This window comes from Panthera leo, chromosome D1 (genome assembly GCF_018350215.1).
Source record: "Panthera leo isolate Ple1 chromosome D1, P.leo_Ple1_pat1.1, whole genome shotgun sequence".
NCBI lineage: Eukaryota > Metazoa > Chordata > Mammalia > Carnivora > Felidae > Panthera > Panthera leo.
Genome location: NC_056688.1, coordinates 58,110,587 through 58,134,015, shown reverse-complemented (window position 1 = coordinate 58,134,015; position 23,429 = coordinate 58,110,587). Strand labels below are relative to the sequence as shown.

Genomic DNA, 23,429 nt, shown 5'->3' with positions numbered 1-23,429 from the left:
AATTTTAATGCAAAACACAGTCAAGATCTCTTTCAAAATTTGTTCAACAGAAAGAAACTTGGAAATCTGTGTGCAGTAAGTATCACCTGCACAAGTGCTTTGTTAATTACCTTAATGAAGCACATTCTCCATTCTGATTAATGGAAAAATCTGTCATTAAACTCTGTTTTACAGCCCATTTGTCCCATCTTGTTTAGAGAACCATCTCTGACACATAGGCCAGTACATGTTTGAAAAACTTGTCTCTACAAATATATTATCTACACTTCATAAAAATCAAACAATTCTCTCCTAACTAGGCTCACATGATGGATGGGCAATTTTTTAGGTCATTAACTTCTCTTATAGCACCTCAGGACAGGAAACAAGCCAAATGTCAAGACAGGCAGTCAACAACTGGCTTGATGACAATTGCTCTGAGATTAATTAAGTCTCTCCAGGCTTCTGGAATGAGAGGTGGAGTAAAGATGGGTTCCCAAGGAGAGGAAGGCAGGGTGGTCAAACAGGCAAAAAGGAAAATGCTACTGGTTAATTCCAGAGGCTAGAACTTCCTGAAAGGTAGCCAATGGGCAGCCCTGGCAAATGACCCCAAGGCAACAGGCTAGATTAAACTACTACCAGTAAATGAACTGAAAACTTGAGGATGAAGGTTACAGGATATATATATATTTCGGCACAATTTAAGGAGAAAATACCCCTTGCATCCAGAGTTATCTAAGAATATGGCCAGGTAACATTCTCTCTCTAAATATAAGCACTCTCCTTAACAGATACTGGGAGAATTAAAAAAGATCTCAGAATGTCAAAATACACCACCAACTGTCAGGTGGTGCACACATGTAAATGATGATAGTGATGATGTGATGGCAGCAACAACACAGAAGACAACTTGTACACTTTTCCTGCCTTAGGTCTCTCTTCTACCCAACTAGTTCTTTGCTAAATAATGTGGCGTAAGCAAGACTGTTAAAGTACTAAGCAGCACAACTGGCCCTGTAAAATCTAGTCACACTCCTAATAAGAAGGTAATCCATGTTGCTGATTGGGCAAGGTATGAAAATGTTTTTCATAACCAAAGAAACTCAAAAACTTTGGAAATGGTTTCCTCCTGCTCCAAAATGAGGGCCTCAGCCTCAAAAGGATATCTTGACTGGGGAGCACCCCACAACAGCATTGATTCCAAGCCCTACTGATGACTGACAGAAATGAGATATTCCATGGGTTCAAAATTTGGATTAAGAATGTGACAGCCACTTCTGGGGAAGCTGCTTGCAGGAAGACACGGTCCCTGGCTTTCAAGGGTAAGTCAACCCTTTACGAGAGAATCCACATACTCTTAATAGTTTCAGGGACAGACTAAACATGAGTAGGAAGATCACAAGCTCTATGATCAGATAGATTTAGGTTCAAATCCTAGCACTGCCACCTACCAAATGTGGGACCACAGGCCACTAACCTTTCTGAGCTTCAGTTTCCTCTAGCCTCAAAATGGAAAATATTACATACTTTATAAAGGTGTTGTAAGGTTTTCTTAAAACAGATTTATTGAGGTATAATTTACATATAGTAAAACTTACCCCTTTGGGGTATATAGTTCTATGACCCCTGAAAATGTGTAGTCATACAAACACCACCACAAGTAAAATATAAAGCATTTTCATCACCCCAAAAAGTTCTCTCATCTTTGTATTCAATACCCTCCCATTGATTCCCAGCCTGTGACAACCACTGATCTGTTTTCTGTTGCTCTATATATACACACATAACAACTTTTACTTTATAGATGAAATAAGTGAAGCTGAAAAAAGGTAATGAACAGCCCAAGGTCACAAAGCAAGTTAAGGGCAGGGTCAAGACTAGCACCCCAAATGGATCAAAGACCTAAATGAAAGAGCTGAAATACAAAACTCATACAAGAAGGAAGAAAATACAGGCATAAACCTTTGTAACCTTGGACTGGCAATGGTTTCTTAAATATACCAAGAGTACAAACAACCAAAGGAAAAAAAATACACTGGATTAATCAAAACTAAAAACTTTTGTGCTTTAAAGACACCATTAAGAAAGTGAAAGACAACCCAGAGAAGGAGAGAAATTTGCTGACCATATACAGTTGACCCTTGAACAATGCAGGGGTTAGGGGTGCCAAACCCCTGTGCAGTCCAAAATCTGTATGTAACTTTGACTCTCCCAAAACTTAACTACTAAGAACCTACTGGTGACTGGAGAATATAAACATTCGAATAACACGTATTTTGTCTATGTATTACATACTGTATTTTTGTAATAAAGCTAGAAAAAGAAAATGTTATTAAGGAAATCATAAGGAAAATACATTTACAGTATTGTACGGTAAAAAAAAATCCACGCGTAAGTGGACCCACACAGTTCAAACCCATGTTGTTCAAGGGTCAACTGTATAGGATAGGGGATTGGGGTTTTTTTAAGGTTTTGTTGTTGTTGTTGTTGTTGTTGTTGTTGTTGTTGTTGTTGTTTTAATTCTGAGAGAGCAAGAGCACAAGTCGGGGAGCCGCAGAGAGAAAGGGGGACAGAGAAAATTCCAAGCAGGCACTGCATAGACAGTGCAGAGACCGACATGGGGCTAGAACCCATGAACTCTGAGATCATGACCTGAGGCAACATCAAGAATCAGATGCTTAACTGAGTCACCCAAGTGCCCCGGGTATTGTATTTGTATATAAATATAAATACTTGTATTTAAAAAATATAAAGAACTCTTATCTTGGGGTGCCTGGGTGGCTCAGTCAGTTAAGTGTCCGACTTCCACTCAGGTCATGATCTTGCGGTTCATGAGTTTGAACCACAGTGCATTGGGCTCTGTGCTGACAGTCCATAGCCTGGAGCCTGTTTCGAATTCTGTCTCCCTCTCTCTCTCTGCCCCTCCCCCAGTCGCTGTCTTTCTCAAAAATAAACATTAAACAAATTTTTTTGGAAAAAAAAAAAAAACAAAAAAACTCTTATCTTTACTCAATAATAAAAAGGCCAATAACTCAATTAAAAAATGGGCAAAGGATCTGAACACACATTTCTTCAAAGAAGTTATATAAATGATATAATGAGATACTACTTCTCTACACTAAATGGCTAAAATAAAAAGATAACAAAAAGTGTTGACAAGTGTGTGAAGAAAATGGAACCCTCATACAAAGCTGGTGGGAATGTAAAACAACACAGTCACTTTAGAAATAAATCTGATAGTTCCTCAAATAATTAAACAGAGTTAGGATATAATCCAGCAATGCCACTCCTAGGTATATACCACAGAGAAATGAAAACACATGTCCACATGAATGTTCACAGCAGCATTATTCATGATAGTCAAAAGATGGAAACAGGGGTGGCTTAGTCAGTGAAGCATGCAACTTTTTTTTTTTTTTTGACATTTATTTATTGTTGAGAGACAGAGAGACAGAGCACAAGTGGGGAGGGGCAGAGACAGAAGGAGACAGAATCCGAAGCAGGCTCCAGGCTCTGAGCTGTCAGCACAGAACCTGACGTGGGGCTCGAACTCACAAACTGTGAGATCATGACCTAAGCCGAAGTTGGACCCTCGACCAACTGAGCCACCCAGGTGCCCCGAAGCATGTAACTCTTCATTTCAGCTCAGGATGATCTCATGGTCAGTCAGGGATCAAGCTCTGCATGAAGCCTTCTTGGGAGTCTCTCTCTGCCCCTCCCCCACCTCACTCTCTCTCTCAAAACAAAAACAAAAGAGGGAAACAACCTAAATGTTCAACTGGTGAATGGATAAATGGAATGTGATACATCCATACAATGAAATATTTGGCAATAAAAAGAAATGGAGTATTGATACATGATACAACATAAATGAATCTTGAAAACATTACATTAAGTGAAAGAAACCAGTCACAAAAGGTCACATATTACATGATTCCATTTATATGAAATTTCAAGAATAGGCAAACCTATAGAGACAAAGGTAGATTAATGGTTGCCTAGATTAGTTCATGACACATGAAACCTAATAACTTCCAAATCCACATTTTCTCACAATAATTATTATAACGTAACACTCAACCACACATCCACACCCACATACACCCTACTTTCATAACATTTCTTCCTGATCACTCCTTAAGCAATTCAAACCCACCATACCCAAAAGTAAACTCAGAATCTTTTCCCAGCCCCATTCTTTCATCCTGTATTGCCTGTCTCAGAGTTACTGACAATCCATCCACCTAGCACCTAAGACAAAAACCTGGAAGTTATCCTAAATGCCACCCACTCTTTCACACCTGATCATGAGCTCCCAAAAAACCCTACTGCCCCTGTTTGAAGTTTCATCATCTCTTGTCTAAACTACTACAACAGTGCCAACAAGTCTATTTTTCCACATTCTAACCCAGTCTACCTCATCCTTGATATTCATTATTAAAACAAAGGTTGGATGGGTTACTCTCCTCAAAGGCTTTGGGAATAAAATCCAAATTCTTTCACATGGTGTACAATATTCTCTATGCTCTATGGGATAGGGCTTAGGAATCTATGCATTTATGTTTCCAAGGAGATTTTGAAGCCCAAATAGTTTGAAGACAATGCCTGAGACTCTCTTTCCCAAATGTCATTTGTCCCACATAAACTTGATAGAAGAACAACAAATATTCCTACCTACACTTGAGCTGGGAGAGGAGGAGAGACAAAATTTTCTAAAAAGTAAAATATATTGTATATCAGATAGTGGTAAATGCAATAGAGAAATCCACTGAGGGTAGACAAGGAGTGCTGGCCGGGGGAGGGGAAGTGCAATTTTTTAAATGGCTAGAGTGTCATTGAGTGACATCTAAGCAATGAATAAGTTGAAGAAGCAAGCCATACAGCTGAGAGGAAACTGTCCAAGTAGAGGAAACAGCAAATGCAAATGCCCTGAAGTGGAACTATGTCTGAGAAACACCATGGAGGCCACTTTAGCTAAAAAGCAGCGAATGAAAGGGAAAAGAGCAGACAGTGACATCAGACAGGTAATAAGGGCCAAATCATGCAGAGCCTTGTAGACCAGTATAAGGAATTTGTTTTTTATTTGAAATAAGAAGCCACTGGAGTATTTTGCGCAGAAGAGTGACATGATTTGACTTCATTTTAAGACTACTTTGGCTGCTGAGCTGAGATCAGATGGCAGGAAGGCAAATGGAAAAGGGAAATTAGTCAGGATGCTATTTGAAATAATCCAGATGAAGAATAATGGTGGCTTGAAACAGGGTGGTAGCAGTGGTGATAGTGGTGGTGGAAAGTAGTCATATTTTGGATATATTTTGAAGAACAGGCTGACAGAAATTACCAATGGATTGAATATGGAGTATGAGAAGGAGAAAGACATTAAGGATGACTCCAAAGCTAACTTGAGAAATTGGAATAATAAAAATAACCACTTACTGGGATGAGAACTATGAAGAGAGCATGTTTGGGAGTGAAAAACAAATTTGGATTTGGACTTAAATTTGTGATACCTAAGAATACTACTACTGATTGATAGTACAATCTATCAATGATTGATAGTACATTACTACAATGATTGATACACAATGGGTATTGTGTAGGGATTAACCACTACCAATATTATAAATATTACCTCTATTACCGGCAGCTACTATTTACTGAACATCTACCAGGTGACAGGCACTGCGCTAGAGACTTACCTTATTAAGTCCCTATAAGTCTTAAAAGGTCACAGTGATCTTGCAATATAGGTATTATTTTCACTGTATTATAGATAAATAAACTTAAGTCTAGAGAAATAAAGCAAACTATCCAAAGTCTCATTACTAAGAATTGAGAAAGGTCAGTTTCATAACCAGGTCTGTCTGATTCCAATGTCTAAGCTACTTCCACCATGCGAGATGAAGTTCCTAGTCTCCCAAACCCAGCACTAGATTCTCCTCTGGAATGGCAGGCCCTGAGCCCTTCCCTTTAACTCAGGATCCCTTGTGACCTTGACAGATTCCTCTCATGGAGGCAGTTCATATCTACCTGCTGGGTCCCAGCGGGGCACACACAGTCAGTTACAAGAGAATAAAAGCACTGCCTGCCTGACTTCTACAATCTCAGCTGCCATACACTCCCTACCCATCCGACCTGATTTCACTTCTTTAGTAAGAAAAGTAAGTGCCCACTGTGCACATCCTTCCTAGCTATCTCTCCAGAGCCAAGTATGGAGTTGCCCCTGCTTCCTGGGGCTGAACCACAGCAAGTCTACATTTCTTGTGCCAGCGAACACAACTGTGTAATAGCTTCCTTCTCATCTTATTCAGAATAAAATCCAAAATCCTTATAAAAGTCTACAAGGCCTTCTATGATCTGACCTCACATGCCCACATCTCTGATTGCAACTCCTACTACTACTACTGCCTTGCTTTCTCCACTCCAATCACAATGACCTCCTTGTTCTCTGAACACAGCATGCATGCTTACATCTCAGGATCTTTGCACTTGCTCTTCCCCCCACCCAGAATGCCCTTCCCCCAGATATCCAAATAGTATACTCCCTCACTTCAATCAGGTCTCATCTCTTACCAGAAATGACTTCTTTACCTTAACCCACCTACCTAAAATACTTCCTCCAAAGATGTTATTCTCTGTCCCATCATCCTGTTTTACCTTTCCTATTGATACCTATCACTACCTTATATATTTTCTTACCTATTTATTTTCTCCCCAATTAGAGTAAGTTCCATAAGAATATGGATTCTGTTTGTCTTGTATCCCCAGCACCCAAAATATTACCCAGCACAGAACGGACACTAAATACATAGTAGTTGAATGAATAATGAACCATCCTTCATATTCTCCAAAAGACAACTCTGAAAAAAGCGTCAAAGTGCTTGCCACTTCTTGGCATATCCCAGTGAACTACTTGGCTCCACATCTCCCCAGTATTTATTTCCATTGTCCATAGAAGCCTCCATTGGTAGTTCACCCCTCTAATTGCAGAATAAGCAGTGGTGAGCCAGAATAACATGTGAGAGAGAAAACAGGTCCTAAAAACTTCCCTCCTGGTGCAGCTAGCAGCTTTCATACCCAGACTGTTCTGCAAGTGACCTGTTGCTGCTCCCCCAAAAAACACGTGAACTATTTCTTTCAAACCAACAGTAAAACCTATGAGCATAAAATGACAAGGAAAAAAAAAAGCCCATGGATTCAGGATGAGTACTTGGAAGTACTACATGCACAACAGGTTGCAGCATTAAAAATTAGTGTTGTAGCTTGCAAACTACTTTAAAATTTTCAAAGAATTTTACCATTTACAAAGTGTTTTACAGTTTATGAAAATTTTAACTACTATTTCACTTGATACTTTGAGGTAAGCAATGCAAATTAACTTCATTTGACAGATAAAGGAATGAAAGCTCAAATGTTTATTGCACTTTGGATGGGTACTGTACAGAAAAGAGAAAGATGGTGTCTGCCCAAAGAAGGTTATGGTCTAGCTGGGGAATTTTTAAAGTTCAATAAAAATAAAGATGCCAAAAATAATACAAGGAGACAGAAATTCTGGAATGCTTAAATTGCTCAGCAAACCTTCTCCCTAAAAAGCAACAAAACTGGATAAAATTGTCAAAAACAACCAATTCAGGCCTCTGAAAATTAACCAAAGGCATACATACATCAAATTGAGAAAGGATTATTCAGGAAAAATTATTGAACCATACTAAGAACGTGAGAATCTGTGGCATTTTAGCCTAGAGCTGCCCTTATCTCCCAACCCCCAGCTTCCTGGGAGTAATTCTGTCAGAGCAGGCCAGGCCAGGCCAGGCCAAGAGGATGACTGGAGCCAGAGTGGGCTGATTTAATCTGAAGCTGAGCATAGAAAATCAGCTCTGGATACTATGCCCAGCATCACAATAGGGTGACAATCTGAGGAACAATAGTAAACAATCCAGGAAGGCCACTACTGGAGCTAGACAAAGGTCATACTATTAGTATTAGGTAGGGCAGGCAACAGAGCAGATAAATCAGAAATTTAAAAGGCCATACTAGGGAACCAAACAGCCATAATGGGTCTTGGTAAGACCTACTATGGGATCCCTGGTGGTAAAACTTCACAGTTGCTAAGGAGAAACTGGAGAGGGTCCTAGCTATCTACTGACTCTATGTGAATGTAAGGCCTTGAACACACTGAAACTAAAGGCTGATGCAGAATTGTAAGTTGTCTGAAATTTGAATGCATTCCCCAAATGACAAACAGATCCTATAGCAAAGAGTACAAAATTTCCTGGCCTAGGGGTTAAGCCAATCATTGACCACTAATCTACACTGACCCAGGGGTGACTTTTAAGAAGCCAAGTTTAAAAATTAAAACAATAGTTTTAAAAGTGTGACCAGAATAAACTACATTCATGTTAAATAAATAACTAAATATTCATGTTTAAAAAAAAGACATCAGTAGTCACACACTGCAGAAGAGATAGTCACTACAGAATAGTCTAAGCAAGTTACTAAATAAACAAAAACACCCAGCAACAATATCCCCCAACCTCCAAGGGGGAAGAATCTGAATCAAGAGTTGCTACAATATATTATCTAGAACATGTAGTTTTCAACCAAAAAAAAAAAAAAAAAAAAAAAAAAAAAAAATGAATCATGCAAAGAAACAGTGAAGTGTGCCCCATTTACTAAGGAAAAAAAAAAGACCATAGATACTGACTCAAGGGATCCCAGATATTGGAATCAGCAGATAAATATTTTAAAACAGCTATTATAAATTAATAAAAGGAAACCATATTTAAAGAATTAAATGAAAGTATGATCATAATAACTCATCAAATAGAGAATAGCAACATATAGAAATTATAAAAATAAAAGAACCAAATGGAAACTGTATTCTGAAATAAAATATTCAAGGATTCAACAACAAATCTGAGCTGACAGAGAAAAACATCATCAAATCCAAAGACAGATCAATATAGATTATACAATCTGAAAAACAAAAATAAAAATAAACTGAGTGAGTGACCTGTAGGAAATATCAATCAAACCAACATGTAAGTAATGGGAGTTCCAGAAAGAGGAAAGAAAAAAAAAATGAGCAGAAAATATTTGAAGACATAATGGCTAAAAGCTTCCCAAATTTGATTTTAAAAACAAATAGGGGTGCCTGGGTGGCTCACTGGTTGAGGGTCCAACTCGATTTCGGCTCAGGTCATGATTTCGGCTGAGGGTCAAGTCCTGTTTCTGGCTCCACACTGGGCATGGAGCCTGCCTGAAATTTTCTCTCTCTCTCTCTCTCTCTCTCTGCTCCTCTGCCCTGCTCTGCTCATGCTCTCTCTCTCTCCCTCTCAAATTAAAAAAACAAGAAAGAAAACATTAAACTACACATGTAAGATAGATAATGAACTCCAAGTTGGCTAAACACAAAAAATATCCATACCTGTGTATATCACAGTAAAAACTGCAGAAAGCCAAAGAGAAATTTTTGAGAGTGGCAAGAGAAAACAATCTGTCAGATAAAAGGGAACAAGATTAACAGCTCACTTCTCATCAGAAATAATGGAGGCTAGAGGCAGTGGAATGATATATAAAATGTGCTAAAACAAAAAAAAGTAAACATATTAATCAAGATTTATAACCCCCTTGGAACCACAGAAAAGCCTGAAAAGTCAAAGCAATCCTGAGAAAGAACAAAGCTGGAGGTATCACAATTCCAGATTTCAAGATATACTATAAAGCTGTAGTAATCAAAACAAGTATGGTATTGGCACAAAAAACAGACACACAGATCAAAGGAACAGAATAAAGACCCCAGAAATAAACCCACATTTCATGGTCAATTAATCTATGATAAAGGAGACAAGAATATACAATGGCTAAAAGACAGTCTTTTCAATAAATGGTACTGGAAAGACTGGACAGCTACATATAAGAGAATGAAACTGGACCACTTCTGAACACCATACACAAAAACAAACACAAAACAATAAAGACATAAATGTGAGACTTAAAACCATAAAAATCCTAGAGAACACAGTTATCTCTCTAATATCAGCCATAGCAACATTTTTCTAGATATGTTTCCTAAGGCAAGGGAAACAAAAGCAAAAATAAACTATTGGGACTACATCAAAATAAAAAGCTTTTGCACAGTGAAGGAAACCATCAACAAAATGAAAAGACAACACACTGAATGGGAGAAGATACTTGCAAATGATGTATCTGATCAGGATCTGATACCCAAAATATATAAAGAACTTATACAACTTGGGACGCCTGGGTGGCTCACTGGGTTAAGCAACTGACTTCAGCTCAAGTGATGATATCACAGTTCATGAGTTTGAGCCCCACATCAGGTTCTGTGCTGACAGGTCAGAGCCTGGAGCCTGTTTCAGATTCTGTGTCCCCCTCTCTGTCTCTGCCCCTCCCCCACTTGTGCCCTGTCTCTCTCTCTCTCAAAAATAAACAAACATTAAAATTTTTTTTAAAAAGAACTTATACAACACCAAAAAAAAGCAAAAAAAATTAAAAACAAACAAACAAACAACAATCTGATTAAAAAATGGGAAGAGGACCTGAACAGACATTTTTCCAAAGACATAAAGATGGCCAACAGATACATGAAAAGCTCAGTATCAGTCACTGACAGGGAAATGCAAATCAAAACCACAATGAGATACCATCTCATGCCTGTATGAATGGCTAAAATCAGGAATACAAGAAACAACAAATGTTGGTAAGCATGTGGAGAAAAAGGAACCCCCATGTACTGCTGGTGGTAATGCAAATTGATACAGTCACTGTGGAAAACAGTATGGAGGTTCCTCAAAAAATTAAAGATATATGATCCAATAATTCCACTATTGGGTATTTACCCAAGAAAAATGAAAACACTAATTCAAAAAGATATATGCACCCCTATGTTTATTGTAGCATTATTTACAATAACCAAGACATGAAAACAACCTAAGTGTCCATAAATAGACAAATGGGTAAAGAAAACATATATACACACACACATATACAATGGAATACTACCCAGCCATAAAAAAGGATGAGATCATGCCATTTGAGACAACATGGATGGACCTAGAGGGTATTATGCTAAGTGAAATAAGGCAGACTGAGAAAGACAAATATCATTATGATTCCATTCATAAATGGAATCTATAAAAAATAAATAAAACAGAAAGCAGAATCAGGACTATAAACAAAAAACAAACTGATAGTTGTCAGAGGGGAGGGTGTTGGAAGGGCTGGGCAAAAGGGTGTGGAGAGGAGAGGGAGATACAGGCCTCCAGTTATGGAATGAGTGAGTCAGGGGAATATAAAGCAGAGCATGAGGAATACAGTCAGTGACAATGTAATAGCATTATAATGGGACAGATGATAGCTATACTTGGGTGAACATAGTATAATGTATAAACTTATCAAACCACTGAGTTGTATACTTAAAATATCTAACACTGTGTCAACTTTTCTCAAAAAATAAAATAAAAATAAAAAATAGAGGCAGCTGGGTGGCTAAGTGGGTTAAGCATCCATCTTCAGCTCAGGCCATGATTTAGCAGTTCGTGGGTTTGAACTCCACATTGGGCTCTGTGCTGACAGCTCAGAGCCTGGAGCCTGCTTCAGATGCTGTGTCTCCCTCTCTCTCTGTCCCTCCCCCGCTTGCACTCTCCCTCTCTCTCTCTCTCAAAAATGAACATTAAAAAAATAAATTAAAAATTAAATATCCTCCTTAAAAAAAGATTTATAACCCCAGCAAAACTATATTCAAAACTGAAGGCAAAAATAAAGGCATTCCCATATAATGACTGAGATAATTCACTGGCAGCAACCTGCCTTCCTAAAAATACTAAAGATGGCACAAAAACAGACACTCAGATCAATGGAACAGAATAGAGAACCCAGAAATGGACCCACAGACGTATGGCCAACTAATCTTTGACAAAGCAGGAAAGAATATCCAATGGAATAAAGACTGTCTCTTCAGCACATGGTGCTGGGAAAACTGGATAGCGACATGCAGAAAAATGAACCTGGACCACTTTCTCACACCATACACAAAAATAAAATGGATAAAACACCTAAATGTAAGATAGGAAGCCATCAAAATCCTCTAGGAGAAAGCAGGCAAAAAACTCTTTGCTCTTGGCCGCAGCAAATTCTTACTCAACACGTCTCCAGAGGCAAGGGAAACAAAAGCAAAATGAATTATTAGGACCTCATCAAAATAAAAAGCTTCTGCACAGCGAAGAAAACAATCAGCAAAACTAAAAGGCAACCAACAGAATGGGAGAAGATATCTGCAAATGACTTATCAGATAAAGGGTTAGTATCCAAAATCTATGAAGAACTTATCAAACTCTATATCCAAAAAACAAATAATCCAGTGAAGAAATGGGCAAAAGATATGAATAGACACTTCTCCAAGAAGACATCCAGATGGCCAACTGACACATTAAAAATGCTCCACATCACTCATCATCAGGGAAATACAAATCAAAACCACAATGAGATACCACCTCACACCTGTCAGAATGGCTAACATGAGCAACTCAGGCAACAACAGATGTTGGCGAGGATGCAGAGAAAGACAATCTCTTTTGCACTGCTGGTGGAATGCAAACTGGTGCAGCCACTCTGGAAAACAGTATGGAGGTTCCTCAAAAAATTAGAAATAGAACTACCCTACGACCCAGCAATTACACTACTAGGTATTTATCCAAGGGATACAGGTATGCTGTTTCGAAGGGGCACATGCACCCCAATGTTTATAGCAGCACTATCAACAATAGCCGAAGTATGGAAAGAGCCCAAATGTCCATTGATGGATGAATGGATAAAGAAGATGTGGTGTGTGTGTGTGTGTGTGTATATGTATGTGTGTGTGTGTGTGTATATTTATATATATATATGTATATATGTATATATACATATATATATATATACGTATATATATATATATATACACACATATATACATATATATATGTACATACAATGGAGTATTACTCGGCAATCAAAAAGAATGAAATCTTGCCATTTGCAGCTACGTGGATGGAACTAGAGGGTATTAAGCTATGTGAAATTAGAGAAAGACAAATATATGACTTCACTCACATGAGGGCTTTAAGACACAAAACAGATGAACACAAGGGAAGGGAAGCAAAAATAATATAAAAACAGGGAGGGGGACAAAACAGAAGAGACTCTTGGGGCGCCTGGGTGGCTTGGTCGGTTAAGCGTCCGACTTCGGCTCAGGTCATGATCTCACGGTCCCTGAGTTCGAGCCCCGCGTCGGGCTCTGGGCAGATGGCTCAGAGCCTGGAGCCTGTTTCAGATTCTGTGTCTCCCTCTCTTTCTGCCCCTCCCCTGTTCATGCTCTGTCTCTCTCTCTGTCTCAAAAATAAATAAACATTAAAAAAAAATTAAAAAAAAAAGAGACTCTTAAATATGAAGAACAAACAAAGGATTACTGGAGGGGTTGTGGGAGGGGGGATGGGCTAAATGGGTAAGGGGCATTAAGGAATCTACTCTTGAAATCACTATTGTACTATATGCTAACTAACTTGGATGTAAATTTAAAAAATAAAATAAAAAATAAATTAAAACAAACAAACAAACAGATAAATAAATAAATAAATAAAAATACTAAAGAAATACTGAGGCTATCAGGCTGAAAGGAAATGGTACCAGAGTGTAATTCAAATCCACGTGAAAAAATAAAGAACACCTGTAGAGGTGATTATGTAGGTAAAAAGTATAAATATTTTTCTCTTATATACTGTCTTTTAAATTTATGAAAACAATAACTCCAAAACTGTATTATTGGGCATATTATATATAAAGATTTGACTTATATAAAAACAAGTAAAGGAGAGGGGGGAATGGAATTATATTGAAACAAAGTTTCTATATTTTACTGAAATTCATTTAGTTTGTATCTGAGTAGATTATATGTGAAGCAGACTGTAATAAATACAATAATTTGTAATAAATTAAGATATACATTTAATTCCCAAAACAACAAAGAAAATATCAGCAAGAAAAAGGAAAAAACCAATGATACATATCACAACATGAATTAACCTTGAAAATATCATGCAATAAAAGCAGCTGGAGCAAAAGACCACATACTATATTATTCTATTTATATGAAATGTTCAGAAAAGGCAAATTTATAGAGGCAGACAGATCTTTGGTTACCTGGGATTTGGAGTAGGAATGGGGATTGATAGCACATGGGAGCAAGAGATCTCTATAGGGTAATAAAAATGGTCTAAAACCATTTTAGTGATTTTAGTGATAGTTGCACAATTCTGTAAATTTACTAAAATCACTGAATTGTATACTTAAGGGTGAATATTATCATATATAAGTTATATCTCAATAAAGTGGTTTAAAAATACAAATTAGTGTTTCAAGAAATAGTTCCAGATTTTTTATAAGCTAAAAGTATTGTCATTTAGTTCAACACCTTCATTTTATACACATGAAGATACCTCCTGTGCCAGGCTCTGTGCAAAGTGTTAGAGATAACAGGACACAATTTCTATTCCTGAGGTATTTATAAGAAAGAAACAGACATAGAAATTGACAACTAAAAGCAATACAGTACTGTTATTATATTGAGTGTTTAGAATTTATAACTAACTAAAGGATGGTAGTCAGGGAAAGAACGCTAGAACTACCACTAGGTGGCAAAACACTCAGTTAAAGGATTCTAATTCCTAGTGCCTCCTGTAGTTAGGTGTGGCTATGTAATTAGTTTTGCTCAATGAGATACAATTCAAATATCGTTAGCCTTCTATTAAAGGCTACTTAAAGGGAACAGTGTTATCTGCAGGCCCAGCTTTCTCCACTTACTCCTTCCTGCTATCTAGAATTAGGACACAATGGATTGGAATTCATCAGCCTTCTCTTCCATGATGTAACCTTGAGAATAGAAGTCTCAAATCAAGGATGGTAGGAGCCTGTGTCCTTGATGATTTCATGGAACAATCAGGTCAGGCCTGGACTGCCTACCTCTGTACTTCTTTTACATGAGAGTTTTAATAAAACCTTATATTTCCAACCCACTGTTATTTTAGACTGTTGTAGCTGAACCTAGTTCTATTTGAGGGAGAGATGTTGAAGATTTAAAAAACTGTCATTCGATCTGTTTTGAATGATGAGGGGAATTCTACAGAAGGCAAAGGAAAGGACATTCATGAAACTAAGTCATGAGCGAGCAAGGCAGGATGTCAAGCAGCTCTGAACAACTGGAGCACAGAATCTAAGTGAAACATGATAGGGATATTATCATCCTATACTCATTTCTCAGTTGTGTCTACACAGTTCTTATGAAGAATCTCAGAAGGCCAGATAGGGCATGACTACAGGCCATTTTATGATCCCAGAGCTCTCTGAACTTCTGTTATAAATACTCGTTGCAGCTGTAATTTGCTTGTGCAACTCTTTTCTTCCTGCTACATTTGAAGCACCATGAGGTCAAGGGACCATATGTTTTATCCACTCCTAAATTTCTAGAAAAGGGCATGGTATAAAGCAGGGTGCTCAGTAAACATCTGTTGATTAGGCAAGATGAACGAATTAATGGGTAAATAAAAATAAACCTTTACTGGAATTCAACAGTTTCATATCACATATTGCTTCTTCTGAGCAAACAAATTTAAGAAAAGTCCATTTCAGTGGGTTTTTCCCCTTAATTTTATCAGTATGATGATACACAAGGAAGGCCAGTTTTTATAATAGATGTCTGCTTCTTTATACGTCTGCCAAATGTAATCAAACTGCCCATTAGATTTCCATTTTACAGCTCTGTATATATCATTTCATCTTAGAAAACGTTTCAATTTAAAGGTGAAATGGAGGAGAACTCTGATTTCTAGGATCTGCTAAGAGGATCTCAATATCAAAAAGGTTTCCACTGTTAACAGAAAGCTCTTTTCATGTAAAACTTCAACAACCACCTCTTGTGCCTGCCTGCCTGTAAATGATATGCTCATCTGCAAAATGTCACATTCTAACCACCAGAGCATTCAGTCCACCGAAACAGCTTTAAGAAAATGGCTTTTTTTCTTTTTTAATATAAGCGATGAATCATAGGAATCCACCCCCAAAACCAAGAGCCCACTGTATACACTGTATGTTAGTCAACTTGACAATAAATTATATTAAAAAAAAAAAAAGAAAATGGCTTTTTTGCTCATCAAAAACATAACAAAATTGTCTCTCCAGTCACATGTTTGCAAATAATACAAGATTTCTTCTCAGGGTTTTTTTTTCTAAGGGCAAACAAATTTCAGAGGGAAACTCCCTTAATATACAATCCAAGTATCCATTAAACATCACAAGTAGTTGGGACTTACATTGTCATTTCTCTGCCCTTAAAAGAACTCACCTTTTAATGGGGAAACATCTGCAAATAAAAATTACTATAATAAAAGTGCTATACTAAAAGTGTTTAAATAGAGCAAGGATGTCATTCTGCTTTGCAGAAGAATTAAGAAAGCTTTCATAGTGTAGCAGTTTTACAGCTTAAAAGGATGGTGCAAGAGTTAACAATTACTAAGAATCAGAGAAGTTAAATAATTTTTCAAGATCCCATAGATAGCTAGTGGCAAGCCAAAGACTAAAACCTGGGTCTTTAGATCCCAAGTCTAGTCTTTTCTATGACATCATGCTATTTCCCAATCCAGAAGGGATACCTAAAATGGCTGTAATCTTAAAATAGCCTTTTCCTGCCTTCACACTTTATAATCCAGCAGGTATTATCTTTTTTGAGTTCCCCTGAACATGCCATACTTTCTTGCCTCTGAGTCTTTCCAACACTGCTGTTCGCTGTGCCTGACTGAAATACCATCCTTTCTCCATCATTCAGGGGTTCTCCCTGATCTACCCTATCTCTTAATCTGGGTAATTCCTCCTCTTCTCTTCAGGGCTCAATTAGATGTCACTTTCACTGGGAAGCTTCTGTAGTATTTATCACACTCTTAACATAATTATATCACACTCCCAACTCCTGCCAAGTCCATGAAAGCAGAGATGTGTCTTGTCAGACTTTTATTCCTAATACCTAGCACAAAGTCAGGAACACAGTGTGTGCCTGGAAACTATTCACTGAACAAACTGATTGCATACCACAGTTTCACAACCGCATAATACAATGATCTTAAATTATCACATACCTCTGAAGCAAAGTTATAATTTGCTAGAAATGGATTGCTATAGGCAGACTTGCTATATAACATCCCAAGCTATAGGAAATAGTCAACACGCATTTCTAGAGAAGCTATAAATCAGAGCCTCTCTTTAATGGTTACTGACAAGAGGCTAGATTTGCAATGCAAATATATAAGCCAGATTTTATCTTCTTAGAAGAGGCCTGTAATATAATATAAAAGTACCAGTGCTACTTTTCAAAAGTACAACTGCCATATTACCTATGACATCCAGCTGCAGAGAGCTAGTTGAAAGAGGCCTATGGTCATGGCATCCAAATACCTTTATTTATTTATTTTTTTGAAGGAAAACAAAAACAAAAACTGAGGCACAGAGAAAGGAAGGGACTACCCCAGAAATACATGGCAAGTTAGGGTCATGGATTGGGTCCTTAACAAAACCCAGGTCTCCAACTTTACACTGGAGGCTTTCTACCATCTCTCCTTGATATCATTCTCTGCATGGACAGATGAACAGACGATTAGATGGGAAGACAGACAAATGGACAAGATAGCTATATGAAAACACAGTCCCAATAAAGCCCCTCTTCCCCCTTTTGCTGGTAATAAGTCTTACGTGGCATTTTAGATTGATCTGTCATGAGACACAGGATACTAAGGAAATCTAAAGAAATAAAGGTATTCATTGAAGTACCTATTCAGTCAAAGTGTTCTACCAGAATATGTTAGTTCTCTGGAGCAAACCCACAAAGCCCACTAGACTGGCAATTCTCAACAGCAAGTTTATAGCACACAAAGTTATGATCCTTCCTAGGGAAGCAACATGTGCAAAGTGCTACCTAGAAACTTCATATAATAGTTAAGAACATAGGTTTTTAAGTCATAGCACATGTGAGGCCTTGTATGCCACACTTAATTTCAGTTTCCTCTTCTGTAGAGTGGAAATACTAGTGTTAACTATATCCTAGGATTGTTGGGAGGACTAAATAAGACAATACATGTTTTGCCAGAGTACAAACACGTAACAAATGTTGATTTTTATCATTATTGCATCTGGGGAAACATCCTCATCACATATGATTTTCAATGCCTTGGACCCACAATTTCTATAGGGACAGGACTGTTAGACTTTAGACTTTAGACTGTTCTCTTCCTGGGTCTGAGGTTTTAGAAGGGTAATTAGCCTCAAAAGGCTAAGAGGAGTATTAATTTCACCTTGAGGCCATCTGTTCCAGGAATGCAATTATCTCATCTATAACATGGAAATTGAGCCCTACCATATAATCTAAAGAAATGCTATGAAGATAAATAGGGAGCGACGAAAAATTAAATTAATAAAGTGACATATCTGTGTTTTAGAATGACATTTCATGAGAAGTTGGAGGATGAACTGGCAGAATAGAAACAAGAACTAAAAAGGAAGAGTGGAAATACAAAAGAAGGAAAGAACATAGAAATTATTTCAGAGTCATAAGTGATAAGTTTTAGAAACTCTATACAGGGCTCAATGAGGAGAAAGTAAGGAGTTTCTAGGTAAGCAGTGAAATATGGCATTCATTTTTGAACAAGCAGAGGCAAAGATGTCCAGTGAACAACTGGAAATCAATATGATCTGAGATGACGACTGCTGTGAACTAACTACCCACCAACCATTAGTTCATTTGCTTAGAGGTCAGCAGTAGTCCAACAAGGGTATAAAGGCAGTAAGGAATGAAGGAACATGGAGGAAGAGTAACAGGACAGCAAGCAGAACATGCTGTCAGATGTAATTCAGAGCCAAGTAGGACTCCCAGAAAGCATGTCTTTAGAACCTTCTCAGCTGTTAAAGGAGCAAGCCTGCTTGGCTCCCAGTATGCTTGCTTGCTTTCTTCCTTTAGTCAACAAACCTTCACTGGGTGTTTATGTTATACCAGGCCCAGTACCAGCATTAAGGATATAGAGATGAAGGGCGCCTAGGTGGCTCAGTCGGTTAAGTGTCCAACTTCGGCTCAGGTCGTGATCTTGCGGTTCATGGGTTTGAGCCCCGCATCAGGCTCTGTGCTGACAGCTCAGAGCCTGGAGCCTGCTTTAGATTCTGTGTCTCCCTCTCTCTCTCTCTGCCCCACCTCCACTCATGCTGTGTCTCTCAAAAATACATTAAAATGTTTTAGACAATTAAAAAAAAGGATACAGAGATGAGTAAAAGTTATGATACCTGCCCTTAAGGACCTTGGAGCTAGCAGACAAGGGAAACATATCAAGAGTCAAATAAGGACACCCACACGCTTTGGTAGGGACAAACACAGGGATATAAAGAGCCTAACTCCATGCACTCTTTTCTCCAGGATGTCTTCCCTAAATATTATTATTAGCTAGTATTTGTGGAATGCTTCCTATGAGCCAGGCATTTTTCTTAGACCTTTACATATATTAACTATTTAATTTTCACAACCACCCTATGAAGTAGGTACTATTATTCCCTTTTTACCATTGGGGAAACTGAACAGCCTGGCCTATGATGAACTCTCTCCTCTGAGCTCCCATAATCCTCACAAAGCATTTTATATCTTCACACAGTGCTTTGTATCATTAGCTTTTTAAAAATACTCCTTGAAGATAAAGCCATAATTTATGTCTTTATTTTTCAAAGGGCCCAGCACAGGACCAAGTATCTACAAGTATTCAGTATTTGCTGAACATCAAAATGACTGTCCATTGTCCAAGTTTTACATCAGATCCTAAAAAGAGCAATCATTTCTTATTCATACATCAAGTCCATAATAATTATTCAGTCTGAGCCAATCGCTGGTGCCAGGTATAAGCTAAATAGAAATAAACCAGACAAAGAGCTTACCATCAAGTTTACTGTGGCAACCACTAATGTCAGCCATTGTTTAAAATGAGCTCTATTTTCTTCAGACATTAGAGCCAGAGATACATGTGTGTCTTCTGAGAATAAACTATCAGTTGAAAGAATAGATGGGCGAATGACAGACACTCTGAATCTTGGACCAGACCTTGCTGTGGCCACCAGAAAGCTCAGAGTTGAATTTGCTACCAAATCTTAGCAAAAAAAAAACAAAAGCAAAAACAAAAACAAAAAACTCCTGGTACTAAATTTATCTTGGCTTCATTTATTCTGTTTTCCTTATTTTCCCCCTTCATTGTGAATCTCTTTATTTACTTTTGATCCTATTATGTTATGATATTTGAAAAACTAATTCCCTTCAGGGGGGAAAAAAAAAGATGAGCATGTAGAATTTAACTGGTCAAACTGCAGATGGTATGATCAGTCTCCCAGGTCCAAATCTCTGCTGAAGAACCGGATACAAACCAGGCAGCGCGTGCAAGTCAGGAGTGCAGATCTCAACTGTTCTGCCTCTGTGCTCTAATAAAGGGAGGAGGTCTCTGCTGAAGGAACTATATTGCTTCAGGAAAAGCCCCCCACTTATAAGTTTTAAACTCCCTCATTTATGGCTAGGAAGGTTCTGAAACTAGACCATGTTGAACTAGACACTCCCTCTGACTTAACAGGAGCAAGTCTCTTAGAATCAATTTCTTTATCTATTCCTATCTACCTACTTCTCAAGGCTGTTCTGAATGAGATATGAAAACATTTAACTGTACAGTAGTACACAAATGTAAGGTATTAGGGAGAAGGGGGTTCATTATTTGTAATTCAATATGAGAATGGGGTACCTAGGTGGTTCAGTTGGTTAAGCATCTGACTCTTGATTTTGGCTCAGGTTATGATCCCAAGGTTGTAGGACTGAGCCCTGAGTTGGGTTCCACACTGAGCGTGGAGCCTGCTTAAGATTCTCTCTCTCTTTTTCCTCTGCCTCCATCCCCACCTTGCACTCTTTATTTCTAAAATAAAATAAATAGAATAGAATAGAATAGAATAGAATAGAATAGAATAGAATAGAATAAAACGTGAGAATGGTCAACTCGTTTAGGCAAGCAATCTTGTAGGCACTGGACACTCAAAACACTGGAGGATTTTTTGTTTGTGGTGGTAAAATATGTATCACAAAATTTACCAATTTAACCATTTTTAAGTGTATAGTTCTGAGGCATAAAATACATTCACACTATTGTGCAACTATCACCACCATCCATCTCCAGAATTTTTTCATCTTCCCTAATTGAAACTCTGTACCTACTAAAGACTAACTCTCCCCATTCTCTCCTCCCCCAACAACCACCATTCCACTTTCTATCTCTATGAATTTAATTATTCTAGGAACCTTGTATAAGAGGAATTACACATGTCCCTTATGACTGACTTATTTCACTTAGCATAACATTGCCAAGGTTTATCTGTTGTAACATCAAGACATTGATTTTTAAAACGTTCCAGACTTCCTGTTTTAGATAAAGATGATCACAAACTAGAAGTCTGATCACCATTTATTAGCTTTTCAAGATAAAATCAAAAGCTCACTGCAGGATTTTTTTTTCCCCCTCACGTGCCACTGGGATTTCCAAATTGATTTGTAATCTGGAACAACTATTTCTGAATAGATCCCTCAGATGAAGCAACCTGAAAATAAATTCCAGCATGTTCATTAGGAAGCAAAATGACCCTCAGTAAAAAAGACAAAGTGGTATCAATGTTTGAATATATAAATTAATGCTTCGAACAAGATCCAATCTATTTTGGCACTGCCAAGCATATTTTCTTGCAGGAGAATAATGTGCATCTGTCTGCTTTTTGTAATACACCTATAAATGTTTCTTATTCCAAAGCAGTATGTTTTTAATATTTGCAAATAAATTTATATTATCCACATGGATTATTATTTTGAATGTTTATTTATTTTGAGGGGTGGTAGGGTGGTTCAGTAAGTTAGGCATCCGATTTTGGCTCAGGTCATGATCTCATGGATCCTGGGTTCAAATCCCGCATGAAGCGCTCTGCTGTCACCGTAGAGCCTGCTTCGGATCCTCTGTCCCTCCCCGACTCTCATGTGTGTACACTCAGGCACACACTCTCTCTCAAAAGTGAATAAACATTAAAAAAATAAAATATAAAAATAGGGGTGCCTGAGTGGCTGGCTCAGTCGGTTAAGCGTCTGACTTCGGCTCAGGTCACAATCTCATGGTTTGTGAGTTTGAGCCCCATGTCGGGCTCTGTGCTGACAGCTTGGAGCCTGTTTCAGATTCTGTGTCTCCCTCTCTCTCTGCCCCTCCCCTGCTCACGTTCTGTCTCCGTCTCAAAAATAAACATTAACAAAAATTTTTTTTTTTTAATAAAAATAAATGTTAGAGAGAGCACTCGTGTGGGCCGGGGGAGCGGCAGAGAAAGGGGAGAAAGATCCCAAGCAGACCCCATGCGGTCAGCACAGAGCCCAAAGCAGGGCTTGATCCCACAGTCCATGAGATCATGACCTGAGGTGAAATCAAGAGTCGGAAGCTTAACGGACTGAGCCCCCAGGGCGCCCACAAGTGGATAATTTTTTAACCAGCAAATCATATCTTATTCCAAATGTCATTGGAAAACCAATTTGAATAATCTTACTACAAACAATTAGAAAAGACCACCTCCTTCTCAGTTGGGAACGTCATTAGCTGCTGCACCCAACCCCACCCCTGGACCCCCAGGCTGTTTCTCATCTTCCAGACTTCACTCCTATGTGGCTTGTACATTGCATTTTCTGACTCTTACCTCTCTCCCCTCTTCATCTCCTGACCTTTTCCACTGTTCCCTCTGGATCTCAAGGTTAGCAAGTCTCTGTATATTCAATCTCTTCTGTGAATGTCCCCCCCCACCCCCCCCCCGTGCCTTCTTGCTCTAAGTGAAATCTAGCAGTCCCTGACAATGTTTCCTTTGCAGCCCTAGCAAATGGGGCTGTTTTTTTCTCTCATTCCCCATCTACCACTGGGCCTTGAACTTGTAGCCCAAGATACTTCCACTTATGTCTTAAAGGTTATGGTTCCTAGCAAATGGTTTTTCTCCCCAATACCATTCTTGCCATAATTCTTGGTAATTTCAGTAACTATATAAATAATGGCTACAGAATACTGCCCTCCCAGTTACTTGACCTCCTCTTCTCTGTTGATCTTGAATTCCACTCTACCTCAGCCTCTCATTCCATGGTTTTACCTTGTCATTACCAATAACTGTCAATTTTCTATAGTCTTAATTCCAAATATCTCATTCTCCAGTCACTATCTCCTATCTTTCCAGTTTACTCACTATAGTTACCCCAATTCTAACAACCCTTCAGCCTATCAGGACATTTAATCTACTGATCCTACCTACATTTAATTTCTATCACATTCCTCACATCC

The 23,429-nt window shown here is 38.2% G+C and overlaps 1 protein-coding gene across 7 annotated transcripts in view; it reads right to left on the bottom strand.

The window, feature by feature from the left end:
* The window catches only part of FAM168A (family with sequence similarity 168 member A), a 235,585-nt gene that overhangs the window by 61,076 nt on the left and 151,080 nt on the right, over positions 1–23,429 (bottom strand). The gene's annotated exons all lie outside the window — the stretch shown is intronic.